The 16,490-nt window shown below is 38.3% G+C and overlaps 1 non-coding gene across 1 annotated transcript; it reads right to left on the bottom strand.

Moving 5' to 3' along the window:
• Positions 1–13,295: 13,295 nt before the first annotated feature.
• LOC138441945 (U6 spliceosomal RNA) lies at positions 13,296–13,402 on the bottom strand. The gene has a single exon (XR_011257503.1). It is a non-coding gene; the product is annotated as a U6 spliceosomal RNA (small nuclear RNA).
• Positions 13,403–16,490: the final 3,088 nt, after the last annotated feature.

Here is a 16,490-nt window from a genome sequence, read left to right as displayed (position 1 = left end):
CAGAATTTTCAGCAGTCTTGTTTTTGCCCACATGTGTTTTACTTTTAAGCCTAATTTCTGACATTTCCCTCTACATAAGATACCATCAAATTGTTCCATTTTAGCCAATTACAATTTGTGGGGAAAGCAGGTTTTAAACCTGTCCCATCATTCATTGCAAGTGAAAGTTTTACACCAAAATTGCTGGTTTAGATAAACAGAAAAGAGCATCCTATCTTATTGGGCTGCTCATAAATGGAAACCTTGTCAACTGATGTGGAAACATTTCATTTTAAAACTTCAATGTGTTGATAAACACCATCAAAATTATGTAAACTTTGATCTTTATCTAAGTTCCAGGTTGTTAGGCAGAAAATAGTTAATACAATGATGCTTCTAACACCATTTGCCACTTAGCCCTCAGTAATTTCACGCTTCTAGAGAATAGATTGCTGAGCCTTTCTTAGCAAAACAGACAAAATCTTCTGATATATGGACTGCAGATAATGGCAAAAAAGCCAGCTCTGTCTATTTTTTTCTATTTATATAAACATGAGAAATTAAATTTGTCAGAAAGGATTATTTTCTATATGTTCTAAAACTTTGATCTTTTATGTTCTAAAATATTTGCATTATATTTTCTGCAGTTGATTTCATGACTTCCACAAAAAAGGTGGGACAAAGAATGCTTTCTACATCAGTGATTAATTCAGTTTATGATAGTCATCTAGTTTACTACATTCATAAAACCTGGAGCTAAAAGGAATTTTAATTTTGTTTTTAACTTTGTTGATTTCCACCAATACATCACTATAAATCTTCTGCCCTCAAATAGAATTATTCTGTGATTGTGGATTATCAGACCATTCATCTGGTCTTATGTCTTCTGTGCTATGCCTTTTTATGTAGATTATTATATTTTTTTCCTACATAAAACTGCCAAAATTTCTTTGAGATTTCCTCCCTTCTTCCTTTTTTATAGCCCTGCAACCATTTAAACAATCTATCTGTTGAGAATTTTTTAACATGCTTTTAAAATATCAAGATTAGGTATTTGTATAATACAAATACTATGAGAGAAGAATGCTATATTCTCTTAACATTCAGAACTACAAATAACAGTATAATAAAGAAATGAGCAATTTCCTGCTAGAGGGATCCTTTGAGTAGAATTTGGAGAGAAGGGAAGATATTGAGGACTATTTTTTAATAGAAAATTATTATAATAAGCCTAAATCCCTAAAGAAACACAAAGTTGTGAAAATTTATTTTTATTTATTAAATATCACAAATTTGTTTACTATATTGTTATAGTTCTGAATTTGTGTTAAAGAATACAGTTCAGTAATTAAAAAGAATCATCCCTCTTTGATTGGCATAAAAGGTTGTTTAAGATACATTGAGCTAAAAACTACAAGTCAAAAGAAATTAAAATAATTATATTTATTATGCTTATTAATATATATATATGTATTATTATATTATTGTGTTTATATAATATTTATATATGTATTACACATATTTGCATGCATGCTAAGTCACTTTAGTCATGTCTGACTCATTGCAACCCTGTTGGACCATAGCCTATCAGGCTTCTCTGTCCATGGGATTCTCCCAGCAAGAATACTGGAGTAGGTTGCTGTGCCCTCCTCCAAGGGATCTTCCTGACCAGGAATTGAACCCATGTAATTCTGATAATCAGGTCAAGTTTGAATAGCCAAGTTTGAGACTAGCTATTCTAGCTTCCTGGCTATTCATGCAGTTAGTTTTATTGACTCACGCCTATATTTCCACTTATTATAAAATTGCCATGAAATGTGTTGCTCTATTTGAGTGAGTGAAGTGAAAGTCTCTCAGTCATGTCCAGCTCTTTGCAACCCCATAGACTATAGAGTCCATGGAATTCTCCAGGCCAGAATACTGGAGTGGGTAGCCTTTCCCTTCTCCAGGGGATCTTCTCAACCCAGGGATCGAACCCAGGTCTCCTGCATTGCAGGAGGATTCTTTACAAGCTGAGCTATCAGGGAAGCCCAATGCTCTATTTATTAGAGCAGGTTGCACTATTTATTATTAAGAATTTGTTTGCAAAATTAGACCGTACCCTCTTTACAATAACTTTTAGAAGATATTCTAAGGAATGGTTTATTGATTCAATAAGAATTTATGGCGTGTTCGGAGAAGGAAATGGCAACCCACTCCAGTGTTCTTGCCTGGAGAATCCCAGAGACAGCAGAACCTGGTGGGCTGCCTTCTATGGGGCTGCACAGAGCCGGACATGACTGAAGCGACAGCAGCAGCAGCAGCAGCAGCAGTACTATATATGCCTGGATCTCTTCCACGTGGCAGGAATGCAAAAGTGAATGAATAGAAAATGCCCCATCTCATGAATAGAATCCCCTTTATAACTAATTGGTTAGCTGCTGTTGTCTCATGACTAACTCCATATTGTAGTGATTCTCAAATTTGAGATCAGATATCAGATTCATCTAGAGAACTTGTTAATTGAAACATGACTGGCCTTACCCTCAGAAGTTCTGATTCAGCAAGTCTGATTTATTAAGAAAGGTCCAAAAATCTCCAAGTCTAACAAATTTCCAAAAGATGCTGACACTATTGATTGCGGATCACAGTTTTTGAGAACCACTACTAAAAATGCCATCTATTTCCTTTCTTCCATTGGTGGGTACAAAAATCACATCCAATTCTGGGGTCTTCTCTAATATAAGACTTTGGTATGTTGAATACTGATTTCATAGCTGTTTCACTTTTCCTTCCCTATTCTTATATCCAAAGCATATTTCATCTGGAATTGTATATACTTGCTTAAGGATCTAAAACACATTTAGAAAACAGTCTGTTTAGGTATGGAGACAAAGATACAGAGACAAAGAGAAAGAAATTGGAGTTTATAAACATGTGCAACAGGACAGCTAAAGTGAGTTTTGCCCATTTTGACTGCCTTTTGCTTCCTCTGCAAATTATGACCAACTTACCTAGTTACCTGAATGTGTGTGTGTGTGAGTATCTGCTTAGTCATGTCCAGCTCTTTACAACCCCATGGATTGTACCTGCCAGGCTCCTCTGTCCATGAAATTTCCCAGGCAAGAATGCTGGAGCAGGTTGCCATTTCCTTCTCCAGAGAATCCTCCCAACCCAGGGATCAAATCCTTGTCTCTTGTATCTCCTGTATGCCAGGTGGATTCTTTATCACTACACAGCCTAGGAAACCCTAGTTACCTGATTGCTTGAGATCAACGAGTTCATATTTACATAAAATTCTTGCAAAATGTAAAAATCTATAAAACGTAGGTTACTTAGAGAATTTCTCATCTATCTCTGGACTCCTAGAAGAAAAACATGGAATATCTCTTCTTGGCCAGTTCAGTTCAGTTCAGTCACTCAGTCATGTCCGGCTCTTTGCAACCCCATGGACTACAGCACACCGGGCTTCCCTGTCCACTACCAACTCCTGGAGCTTGCTCAAACTCATGTACATTGAGTCGGTGATGCCATCCAACCATCTCATCCTCTGTCGTTCACTTCTCCTGCCTTCAATCTTTCCAAGCACCAGGGTCTTTTCCAATGAGTCAATTCTTCATATCAGGTGGCCAAAGTATTGGAGTTTCAGCTTTAGCTTCAGTCCTTCCAATGAATATCCAGGACTGATTTTCTTTAAGATGGACTGGTTTTCCCTCCTTGCAGTCCTAGGAACTCTCAAGAGTCTTCTCCAGCATCACAGTTCAAAAGCATCAATCCTCCAGTGCTCAGCACTCTTTATGGTCCAACTCTCACAGCCATATATATGACTACTGGAAAAACCGTATCTTTGATTAGATGGACCCAAAGAGAATGGCTTCTGAGCATTGAGTACATTCAGTTTGACCTCTTCTCTCCAAATGGCTGCACATGCATGGCCTGGGACATGGCACATGTTATTTAGTAAATGCCGCCAAGGTGTCTCCCCTTTTGAACATATTTCTGAGCCTTTATACCATGGAAAGAAATCAAGTACAGGTCTTACACCTTGAAATTTCTGAAAAACATGTGCCATGTGTTTGTCATCTTTTCAGAAAAGCACTTCTGAAGAGCCCTTTAATGAGTTTCCTAGAGAAAATCTGAAGGAATCGTAATGCAACTAATCATTTCCTACCTTCCCACTGAACCTCTTATTAATTAACATGTTAATGCTCTGTTTGATTTCTTAAATTTAGTTTGAGAGACAGTAAAACAGCTATTTTCAAATTAAATTAAATTAAATTGAGTTGTGAGAAGATTTTCAACTGATATAGGGCTTTTTGTACTTTACTAATTCTTATACTCATTAAGGTAAAAAAAAAAATCAATGAGCTTGAAATGAAAGTGTTGATATTATTGTAAGCTACATCTACTCCTGGATAACTTACTCCCTCCACGACAATGTTTTACCAGGTATGTGGCATTAGAAAATGCAAATTCTCATGCTTAAAGGAAGAGAAAAATTTCCTCAGTTACCATAAACGTCACCCAAGTATCTGTTTGGGGAATTAGCATAGTCATAAACTGTAAAAATTAAGATTTGTTTTCCAGTACAGTAGACATCTTTACTGTTAATGGGCTGTAATAATCCTGTGATTTTCAATGGTATATTGCTCTCTGTTCATTGTGCAAACTTCAGGTATAATTAATTATCTTTTATCTTTCTCTAAGGCTTTCCTATTTTTAAAAAGGGTTTTGTTTAGACTACTGTTCTAATGGATTATGAGGAAAAATGTTACAGATAGTATGGGAGAAGAACCAGGGATCAAATTGCCAACATCTGTTGGAGCATGGAAAAGGCTAGAGAATTCCAGAAAGACATCTACTTCTGCTTCATTGACTATGCTAAAACGTTTGACTGTGTAGATCACAGAAAACTGGAAATGTCTTAAAGGGAGGAAATACAAGTACACCTTAACTACCTCCTGCTAAGCCTGTATGCAGGTCAAGAAGCAACAATTAGGACCAGATATGGAAGTACAGACTGGTTCCAAATTGGTAAAGGAGTACATCAAGACTGTATATTGTCACCCTGCTTACTTATATGCAGAGTACATCATGTGAAATGCTAGGCTGGATGAAGAACAAACTGGAATCAAGATTGCCAGGACAAATATCAATAATCTCAGTTATGCAGATGACACCACCCTTATGGCAGAAGTGAAGAGGAACTAAAGATCCTCTTGATGAAGGTGAAAGAGGAGAGTGAAAAAAGCTGGCTTAAAACTCAGCATTCAAAAAATTAAGATCATGGCATCTGGTCCCATCACTTCATGGCAAATAGATGGGGAAACAATGACAACAGTGAAATACTTTATTTTCTTAGGCTCTAAAATCACTATGGACAGTGACTGCAGCCATGAAACTAACAGTTTGCTCCTTGGAAGACGAGCAATGACAAACCTAGAGAGCATATTAAAAGTCAGAGACATTACTTTGTCAACAAAGGTCCACACAGTCAAAGTTATGGTTTTTCCAGTAGTCATGTAAGGATGTGAGAGCTGTAAAATAAAATAGGCTGAGCACAAAATAATTGATGCCTTCAAACTGTGGTGTTGGAGAAGACTCTTGAGAGTCCCTTGGACGGCAAGGAAGTCAACCCAGTCAATCCTAAAGGAAATCAACTCTGAATATTCACTGGAAGGACTGATGATCAAGACAAAGTTCCAATATTTTTGGCCATCTAATGAGAAGAGTGGACTCACTGGAAAAAAACCCTGATGGGAAAGATTGAAAGCAAAAAGATAAGGGGACAACAGAGGTTGAGATGGTTAGATAGCATCACCAACTCAATGGTTTGAACAAACTCTGGGAGATAGTGAAGGACAGAGGAGCCTGGTGTGCTGCAATCCATAGGATCACAAAGAGTCGGACATAACTGAACAACAACTCCTCCTTAACTTTCTAGCTATCATGCCAATATGGACCAAATGGTTTTCACCTGCCCTTTATTTATATTGATTTAGATTTTCTAACATTTTTGATTGCTTTATGTTGAACTTTCAAATGTCTTCTACCAGCAACGTTTGCAATTATCCTTTTTACATTCCCTCAATTATCCTTTTTTAGTTTACCGTGTGACATCTTGGGTTAATACCAATATTCTACCATGAAATAGGAATTCAGTATGACTGTACCAGAAAATTTTCCAGGCAATGTTTTGCCCTTGGATGGTGCAAATATTTCTGTGCTTCTCAAACTTTAACAGGCATATGAATCACCTGGAGATCATGTTCATCTATTGATCCTGATTCAGTAGATCTGGGGTAGAGTTTCCTAACCAACCAGAGCCGGGGTAGGGTTTGAGATTCTGCATTTCCTACAAGTTTTGGGGTGGTGGTGATACCGCTTTGAATAGCAAGGGTTTAGCTAACACTGATATGCCAAGAATAAATTTGACATGATATCTTTAATAACTGCAAATCTCATAGTTTTCTGGAAAGCAGAGTTTCCTACTCATAATCAGTGCCTTAGGTGGGACTCAAGTATGTAGTCAAAACTGAAATATTTCTGTCTTTTTGTGCCTTCCTAAAGCACAGTACATTGCTGAGTTGAAAGATATCTTTTAAGTTTTCAGTGTTTATTGTTGTTAGTGGTAAAATATTTGCAATATTTTCATCTTTGTTTGCCATTTGTCATACATGGCATATGAGATAAAATCTAATTGCCTTTCCTACAAGAAACTCTATTCAGAATGACTTTAGCTTTGTTCATTTGATATTCCCTGAGTTTCTGCCTCCACCTTGTTCATGCTGTTTCATTTATCTGAAATAGCCACTCTCCTCCAAATACACTCCATTTGTTGAAAAACCTATTAATTCCTTAAGTCTAATCTTGAGCACCATCTTTTCTGTGAAGTCTTTTGAAATCCCCTTAATTAGATGAAATCTGTGATGACTAACCGTACTCTCTCACAACACAGTAATTCATATGCTTGCCTTTGCGTTCTTACTAAAGCGGTTCTCTGTGTAGAGAGAGCAGAGTTGTATCACTTCTTTGACCATAACTTCAATCATTAAAACAATGTATATCAATCGCCTATCATGTGCCAGGTCCTGAGCTCAGTACTGGGGGTTGAGAGATGAATGAGACTTAGCATCTGTCTTCAAGGTGGTCACCACTTCCCAGGATATAAAACAAACATTTAAAGACATAATTATAGAAGGATGCATCTCAGTATGAGACGCAATGATGGACAAAGAAAGAAATGATCACCTCTGTGTAGACTATGCTGAGTGAGACTTACCAGAGTGCTTAGAGTCAAGTGAGAAGTTTATGAGATGAGTAGGTTTTTTGGCTATACAAATCCATCTGAGGCTGTGCTACACTGACTTACCTACTTCTGTTGTTATCGAGCCCTAAGTCGTGTTCAACTCTTTTGGGACCCCATGGACTGTAGCCTACCAGGCTCCTGTATGGGATTTCCCAGGCAAGTAGGTTTCTTCCCTTTAGCCAACCTCCTGAATTGATCTAAATGCAGCTTATAAAATGGAAACAACTTAAACTGTATTTTCCTAATTTAAAAAAAAAATATCAGAATGTCTGATGCATGAGGTTTTCATGGCATGGATTCCATACCCTAATTCTCCTACCACCAGCAGCCTTTCCATAATAATACAATATATCTTACTTTAAGAGGTGTATGGACACCTCTTGACCACAGCTATTAACTGCTCCTTGGATCCATCTTAGTTGTCCTAAACTCTGTAGTGGTAACATTATTTCCAACAGGAGGAACCATAACAAGCCATATCAAGCACATATTTGGACCTTGCTAAAGTAGTCGCCTCCTCTTCCAATTTATATAATTGCACAAGTTGAGGAAATTTGTGAAGAACCCAAATCCAGTTTGCTGTTACAGGAAGTGCATGCATACACGCACGCATGCTCAGTTACGTCTGACTATTTGTGACTCCACGGACGGGGGCCTGCCAGTTTCCTCCATCCATGAACTTTCCTAGGCAGGAATACTGGAGTGGGTTGCCATTTCCTCCTCCAGGGAGTCTTTCCAACTCAGGGATTGAACCCATGTCTCCTGCATCTCCTACTTTGGCAGGCAGACTCTTTACCACTGAGCTACCTGAGAGTGAAGACTGCTGAAAACAATTTTCAACCAGGATATAGGCAGTAAAGTATTATCAGAATCACCAGGAGAAATCTCAGCAGGGGCCCAAGGCCAAACCTACCTTTCTTTTTCAAAAATACCACCCGATTACCACTGAAACCTGTTCTATCTTACTAAAAAGCATTACATTGTTGGGCCCAGCACATAGACATTTGTCTCTGAAAATCTAGGTGTGATTTCAGGACTTCACAATTTGAACCACTACCACAGTGGGTGACTTCAGATGGTAAAGTGTTTGCCTACAATGCAGGAGACCCAGGTTCGATCCCCAGGTTGGGAAGATCCCCTGGAGAAGGAAATGGCAAGCCACTCCAGTATTCTTGCCTAGAAAATCTCATGAATGGAGGAGCCTGGTGGGCTACAGTCCACAGGGTTGCAAAGAGTCAGACACAACTGAGCAACTTCACTTCACTTCACAGTGGGTAACACTGTAGGTGGCCTACAGACCATACTTTATCCCAGGTAAATCATCCTTGATATCGCAGGTTAACTTTGAAATAAAGGCAACTATATCATGTTTTCCCTACCACAGTTTCTATATGCTAAAGTGGGAAAAAATATGTAAATAGACTAATGCTTCTACCTTTTTCCAACAGCCTGCCCCAAATTACCTTCTCTGGTGCCCCTGATTACTGGCTCTTCCTATGAAAAAGGAGTTCAGTTCAGTCGCTCAGTTGTGTCTGAGATGTCCGTGTCCATGGTGGTGGTAACTGTCTTTCCCTCCTCCATATAAGTGATACAGAAGCAATTTTAGAAGTCTATTTCTCTTATTGATCACTCACATCATTATGATTTACCTCAGCAGAAAGAATTAAGACCAGTTCCATTCTCCTAACAAACTGTTAATTGAAGTTCTCATGTCACCCAGGCACAGAGATTTCCTGATTTCAGCTCTCCCTCAAATAGCTTCGGGAAGAAGGTGCAATTGTCCTCCCTTTACTGATGAAGAAATAAGATGAATAGTCAAGAAACTTGAAAAGATCACAGAGCAAGTGAAAGTCAGCTTCAAACCCGATGTCTGATTCTGTAACCCATTTTGTTTTTACCGCATCAAACAGTTGACATTTCACTTCATTTTGTTGGGGCTATAGACATTGAGTGACTGATGAATTTGTACATGCTGCAATTTACCAGTTAATTACAAAAGTGAAACTATGCCTTCCCACATAGCCTTCATTCTCATTCTCATCCAAGGGTTGGGATGTGTAACAATGTTCTCTGACACTAAGCTTCTAGCTTCTGTGGGTTTCTTTCCCTTTGACAACCTCTTTTTCCTCTTCGTTTAAGATTCTGTATCATCTATCTTTGAAGCAGGCACATTTTCTTTCTTCTCCAGAGTGTTTCTTCCCAGCAGTCCCCTAGTTTTATTATTCGGGATTTTCAACCTACCTTTCTCTTTGAGTTTTACACTTTGGGCTTTTCTCTTACTCTTTATCTGAGGTGGTCATATGGCCATGCTGTTTCTTTCATTTCGTTTTTCTTTTTCCATTTCAACCACATATTCTTCCCTGTTCCTTATTATTCTAGATTTCATCCTACTACCTTCATCCTTACTAACATGCTGGGAAGACCTTTCCCTTTTTCCTTAGCATTTCTGATGCCAGCCTTTTAAGTATTAATTGTATTGATCACCTAGATACTTCTCCAGGTTTTTGTACAGTTTTTTATTCACTCACTCACTGCATGAGTATCTTATTTGTGACCTAACTGAAACAAATTGGCACATTTTGATACAATGTTATACTGGCTCTAAATCCACAGTGAAAGGAATTTAGAGCAAGAGATTGGATAATATACTCACACCTGGAACCACAAGGACCTCATTAGTGGCAGAAAGTAACATTTCCAAAAAATAGCTTCTAGAAAATAGGCTAGTTTCCAGACATTTCAAATCAGTAGATTTTCTATTTTAAGGCATTTTCCTAATAATTACTGAATCTAATTTTAATCATCAGACTTTTCTCTCTCATTTCACAATCCATTACAAGATAATGGAATGGATTCTGCAAACTCTGGCCTTGGAACAATTTACCTTTTCTAAAATATAGGTTGTAAATAAGGCAGAAAACAGACTAATGTGTTTTATACCATGAATCATATTTCTTATATTGCAATGATTATAATTTAGTGTTTCTTTTCTGTTTAGCAAAGGAACAAAAGCAAAAGAGCTTCCAGAACAGAGGAATTATGACAGAGGAAACCAGAAATGCAATGCATCAAAGCAACACAAGATGTCACTTTTACATAGGTCTGCACTTCCAGGGTGAAACTGCAGCGGCATTGTGAATAAAGTAGTATGTGGAGTGGAAAAGCATAAAAAGATTTACAAATGCTTCAGAAGAATGAACAGGAGACAAAATTCTTGGTTTGTTACCAAGATTTGTAACAATATCTTTTTAAAATTAATTTTTACTGGAGTACAGTTATTTTAAAATGTTGTGTTAGTTTCTTGCTGTACACAAAGTGAATCAGTCATACATGTACATATATCCATTTTTTAAGATCCCCATTTAGGTCACCACAGAGCATTGAATAGAGTTCCCTGTGCTGCACAGTAGGGTCTCGTTAGTTATCTGTGTTATACATAGCAGTGTATACATTTCAGTCCTGATCTCCCAATTCATCTCACCCCCCTTCCCTCCTTGGAATCCATGTATACGTTTGTTCTCTATATCTGTGACTCATTTCTGCTTTGCAAATGAGTTCCTCTCAACCATTTTTCTAGAGTCCACACATCAGTGATATTATAAGTATTTGTTTTTATCTTTCTGCTTACTTCACTCTGTATGACAGTCTCTAGGTCCATCCATGTTGTGCAAATGGCACTACTCTGTTATTTTTTATGGCTGAGTAATATTCCATTGTGTTTATGTACCACATCTTCTTATCCCCCAGCTGGAATCATTCTCCTGTATCTACTCAATGCTATATAAGCCTGTATGACACGTTGCCCTCAAAATACATCACAGTTTCCCCTCTACATTTTGGATGACACAGGGTTCCAGGCTAAGCTTATTAGCACATTTTTCTGCTCTGCTTCCTTATCTCTGTTCTTCCAACCTCTAATTTGAGGCCTGATCTATTAAAAATGGGCCACTGCCACTCTTTTTCTCGTCTTAACCAACTAACTCAGTTGACCCTCTGAGGCAGTTCTTATCCCAACACTCTCTGTTCTCTAAGGTCAGGCTTAGCACAGAGTATTAATTTCCTAATGCTGCTTTGACAAATTAACATGAATGTAGCATACATTTATTTTCTGTAGATGAATAGTCTGACACAGATCTCACTGGGCCCAGGCCCAGCCCCGCTGGGGCTGTAGTAATTTCTAGAGACCCTAGGGGAGAACCATTTCCTTTTCTAGTTTCTAGGAGGCCACCCACTTTCCTTGACTCATGCATGACCCTTTCTCCATCATCAAAGCAAGCTTTATGGGGCAAAGTTCTCTCCTGTTGCCAGTCTTCAATTTTTCATAGTCACATCTTCCTCTCACAATTTTTAATTTTTTTATTTAAAAAAATTTTTATTGATTTATAATAGGTTAATTTCAGGTGTACAGTAAAGTGAATCTGTTATACATTACATATATTCACTCTTTTTTTTAAGATTCTTTTCCCATAGAGTTTTTGTTTTGTTTTGTTTTGTTTTTTAGTTTTTTATTTTTTAAATTTTAAAATCTTTAATTCTTACATGTGTTCCCAAACATGAACCCCCCTCCCACCTCCCTCCCCATAACATATCTCTGGGTCATCCCCACGCACCAGCCCCAAGCATGCTGTATCCTGTGTCAGACATAGACTGGCGATTCAACTCTTACATGATAGTATACATGTTAGAATGTCATTCTCCCAAATCATCCCACCCTCTCCCTCTCCCTCTGAGTCCAAAAGTCCGTTATACACATCTGTGTCTCTTTCCCTGTCTTGCATACAGGGTCGTCATTGCCATCTTCCTAAATTCCATATATATGTGTTAGTATACTGTATTGGTGTTTTTCTTTCTGGCTTACTTCACTCTGTATAATCGGCTCCAGTTTCATCCATCTCATCAGAACTGATTCAAATGAATTCTTTTTAACGGCTGAGTAATACTCCATTGTGTATATGTACCGCATTTCTTATCCATTCATCTGCTGATGGACATCTAGGTTGTTTCCATGTCCTGGCTATTATAAACAGTGCTGCGATGAACATTGGGGTACATGTGTCTCTTTCAATTCTGGTTTCCTCAGTGTGTATGCCCAGCAGTGGGATTGCTGGGTCATAAGGTAGTTCTATTTGCAATTTTTTAAGGAATCTCCACACTGTTCTCCATAGTGGCTGTACTAGTTTGCATTCCCACCAACAGTGTAGGAGGGTTCCCTTTTCTCCACACCCTCTCCAGCATGTATTGCTTGCAGATTTTTGGATCGCAGCCATTCTGACTGGTGTGAAGTGGTACCTCATTGTGGTTTTGATTTGCATTTCTCTAATAATGAGTGATGTTGAGCATCTTTTCATGTGTTTGTTAGCCATCCGTATGTCTTCTTTGGAGAAATGTCTATTTAGTTCTTTGGCCCATTTTTTGATTGGGTCGTTTATTTTTCTGGAATTGAGCTGCATAAGTTGCTTGTATATTTTTGAGATTAGTTGTTTGTCAGTTGCTTCATTTGCTATTATTTTCTCCCATTCAGAAGGCTGTCTTTTCACCTTGCTTATAGTTTTCTTTGTTGTGCAGAAGCTTTTAATTTTAATTAGATCCCATTTGTTTATTTTTGCTTTTATTTCCAGAATTCTGGGAGGTGGATCATAGAGGATCCTGCTGTGATTTATGTCTGAGAGTGTTTTGCCTATGTTCTCCTCTAGGAGTTTTATAGTTTCTGATCTTACATTTAGATCTTTAATCCATTTTGAGTTTATTTTTGTGTGCGGTGTTAGGAAGTGATCTAGTTTCATTCTTTTACAAGTGGTTGACCAGTTTTCCCAGCACCACTTGTTAAAGAGATTGTCTTTACTCCATTGTATATTCTTGCCTCCTTTGTCAAAGATAAGGTGTCCATATGTGTGTGGATTTATCTCTGGGCTTTCTATTTTGTTCCATTGATCTATATGTCTGTCTTTGTGCCAGTACCATACTGTCCTGATGACTGTGGCTTTGTAGTAGAGCCTGAAGTCAGGCAAGTTGATTCCTCCAGTTCCATAAAAATATGGAACGCTTCACGAATTTGCGTGTCATCCTTGTGCAGGGGCCATGCTAATCTTCTCTGTATCGTTCCAATTTTAGTATATGTGCTGCCGAAGCGAGCACCCCATAGAGTTTTTAATAGCGTTTCCCATGCTATTCGGTAGATCCTTGTTAGTTATCTATTTTATATATAGCAGAGTTTATATGTCAATACAAATCTCTCAATTTATCCCTCCCTCCCCATCTTTACACCCTGGTAACCATAAGTTTGTTTTCTATATCTGTGATTCTACTTCCATTTTCTAAATAAGTTAATTTGTCCCCTTTATCTGTCTCTTTCTGACTTTACTCCATATGACAATCTCTAGATCCAACCATGTTGCTGCAAATGGCATTATTTTGTTTATTTTTATGCCTGAGTAATATTCCATTGTATGTATATACTACATATTCTTAATCTAATCTGCTGTTGATGGACATTTATGTTGCTTCCATGTTCTGGCTGTTGTAAATAGTGCTGCAATGAATATTGGGGTGCAAGTAACTTTTCAAATTACAGTTTTCTCTTGGTATATACCCAGAAGTTGTGTTGCTGGGTTCATATGGTATTTCTATATTTAGATTTATAAGCAACCTTCATACCGTTCTCCATAGTGACTATATCAATTTACATTCCCACCAACAGTGTAGGTCTCCCTTTTCTTCACATCCTTTCTAGTATTTATTGTTTGTGGATTTTTTTTTTTAATGGCCATTCTGATTGATGTGAGGTGATACCTCATCGTAGATTTGATTTGTATTTTCTCAGTGATGAGTGATGTTGAGTATGTTTTCCATGTGCCATTTGGCCATCAGTATGTCTGTTTTGGAGAATCGCTCTCAGAAATTTAAGAACCTTTATGATTACATGGGCTTATCCTAGGTACTCCAGGATCATCTCCATATCTTGAGGTCAACTAATAAACCATCTCAGCTCCATCTGCAACCTTAATTCCCCTTTGCCACATAATCTACTGTGAAAATAAAAGTTATATATTTATGGCAAGGAAAGAGAAATTTAAACTAAAATTCTTCTCTGCCCTTTGGCATTTTGCCTCCCCCAGCACTGTACTCTTTTTATCTGCTTCCCTGGTAGCTCAGAGGTTAAAGCATCTGCCTGCAATGCAGGAGAGCTGGGTTTGATTTCTGGGTTAGGAATATCCCCTGGATGAAGGAAATGTCAACCCACTCCAGTATTCTTGCCTGGAAAACCCTATGGACAGAGGAGCCTGGTGGGCTATACTCCATGGGGTAGCAAAGAGTCGGACACGACTGAGCAACTTCACTCATTCATACATTGACCAAACTTCCCCCTCAGTAGGAATACCTGCTCAGCCATAAAAAATAATATCAAGACAACTCCTTAAAAGAAAGCATTCTTTCTTGATCTTGTAAGGGGTCACATGACCCACCACAATGATGCTTAGATCTGGATTAGGTAAATTGTCAATAATAAGCATGTGATGTACAGCCCATGGCTCAGTAAAGAATCTGCTTGCCAATGCAGGAGACTCAGGTTCAATCTCTGGTTTGGGAAGATTCTCTTGAGAAGGAAATGGCAACTCACTCCAATATTCTTGCCTGGACAATCCCATGGACAAAGGAACCTGACAGGCTACAGACCATAGAGTCATAGAGAATGGGACATGAGTTAGTGACTAAACAACAACCTATGTCTCAAAAAACTTACATAACTGTGCCTTGATTTCTAATAGGCAGAATAATTCTCAGAGATTTCTGAGATGCTCTTTGCAGGTTATAATCCTCAATTTTGGCTCAAATAAAATTTTCCATTTTTGTCTTGGATTAACTGATTAATTTTTCATCAAATTAATATATTTACTAGTTCTAAGGATTAGTACATCAGCATGTTGTTGGGAGGAGGGTGGTTACTATTCTGCTAACCACACATGGAATTAAAAGTGTTTCAAAGGACTTCCCTGGTAGTCCAACGGCTTAGACTCAGTGATCCCAATGCAGGGGCCCTGGGTTCCATCACTAATCTGAGAATTAGATCCCACATGCTGCAACTAAAGATCCTGTATGCTGCAATGACAATTGAAGATACCACCAGCTGCACTAAGACCCAGCAAAGCCAAATAAATAAATATTTAATTTAAAAAGTGCTAAGATTTAATCAAGTCTAACTCTCCATCCTAATATCTTTTCATCTTTATTTGTTCTGTGCCCAGTGCCTCAGCCAGACTAAATTTCCTATGAACAGGCCATTATCCGTTCTTGACTCCTTCAGCTATGTTCATACTGTCCTCACTCTCTAGATTATTGTGCTCCAATTTTTTTGAAAATGTAATCTTCATCCTCTCCTCCAGAAAACTTTTAAAAGTTCTCTCAGAACCAATCATTCCCTCTATCTCTTGTATAGCATCTGTGTGTTTTACAATCTTTTTCCTCTCTTTTCTGCTCATCCCCTAGAACACACTTTTCCCTAATGATCTCAGCTATAAGATCATGAAAGGTGATAGATATATTTTGTTAAGTATTTGAAAGAGGACACGACTGAGTGACTTCACTTTCACTTTTCACTTTCATGCATTGGAGAAGGAAATGGCAACCCACTCCAGTGTTCTGGCCTGGAGAATCCCAGGAATGGGGGAGCCTGGTGGGCTGCCGTCTATGGGATCACACAGAGTCGGACACGGCTGAAGCGACATAGCAGCAGCAGCAGCAAACTGCCATCACAGGTACACCCACTGCCACATATCAGTGTTTAACATAATAGAAGGTTATTTCCCACTTGTTTAAAAGACAAGGCAGGGGTACTTTTTCTTTTAGTAGCTTTTATCCATGTTGATTCAAGAAACAGTCTTCTTCTATATCCTCACTCTGTCATCCCACCAAGCTTTTGTTTGAATCCAGACATTAGAAGGAGAGAAAGAACATTGCAAAGCAGCACTTGCTTTTTAAAAAGTTTTGGCCTGGAGGCCACTGTGCTTCTATTTACATTCCCACTGAGACAACTTAGCCTTATGGTCAAAAATGTGCAAGGGAGCCTGGGAAATGTAGTCAAACTTTGTATCCAGCAAAATCCTATTCAGTTCAGTTCAGTCGCTCAGTCATGTCCGACTCTTAGCGACCCCATGAATTGCAGCACGCCAGGCCTCCCTGTCCATCACCAACTCCCGGAGTTCACTCAGACTCACATCCATTGAGT

This window comes from Ovis canadensis, chromosome 5 (genome assembly GCF_042477335.2).
Source record: "Ovis canadensis isolate MfBH-ARS-UI-01 breed Bighorn chromosome 5, ARS-UI_OviCan_v2, whole genome shotgun sequence".
Classification (NCBI taxonomy): domain Eukaryota; kingdom Metazoa; phylum Chordata; class Mammalia; order Artiodactyla; family Bovidae; genus Ovis; species Ovis canadensis.
The sequence above is the reverse complement of the archived record's forward strand: the minus strand, read 5'-3'. Positions and strand labels throughout refer to the sequence as shown.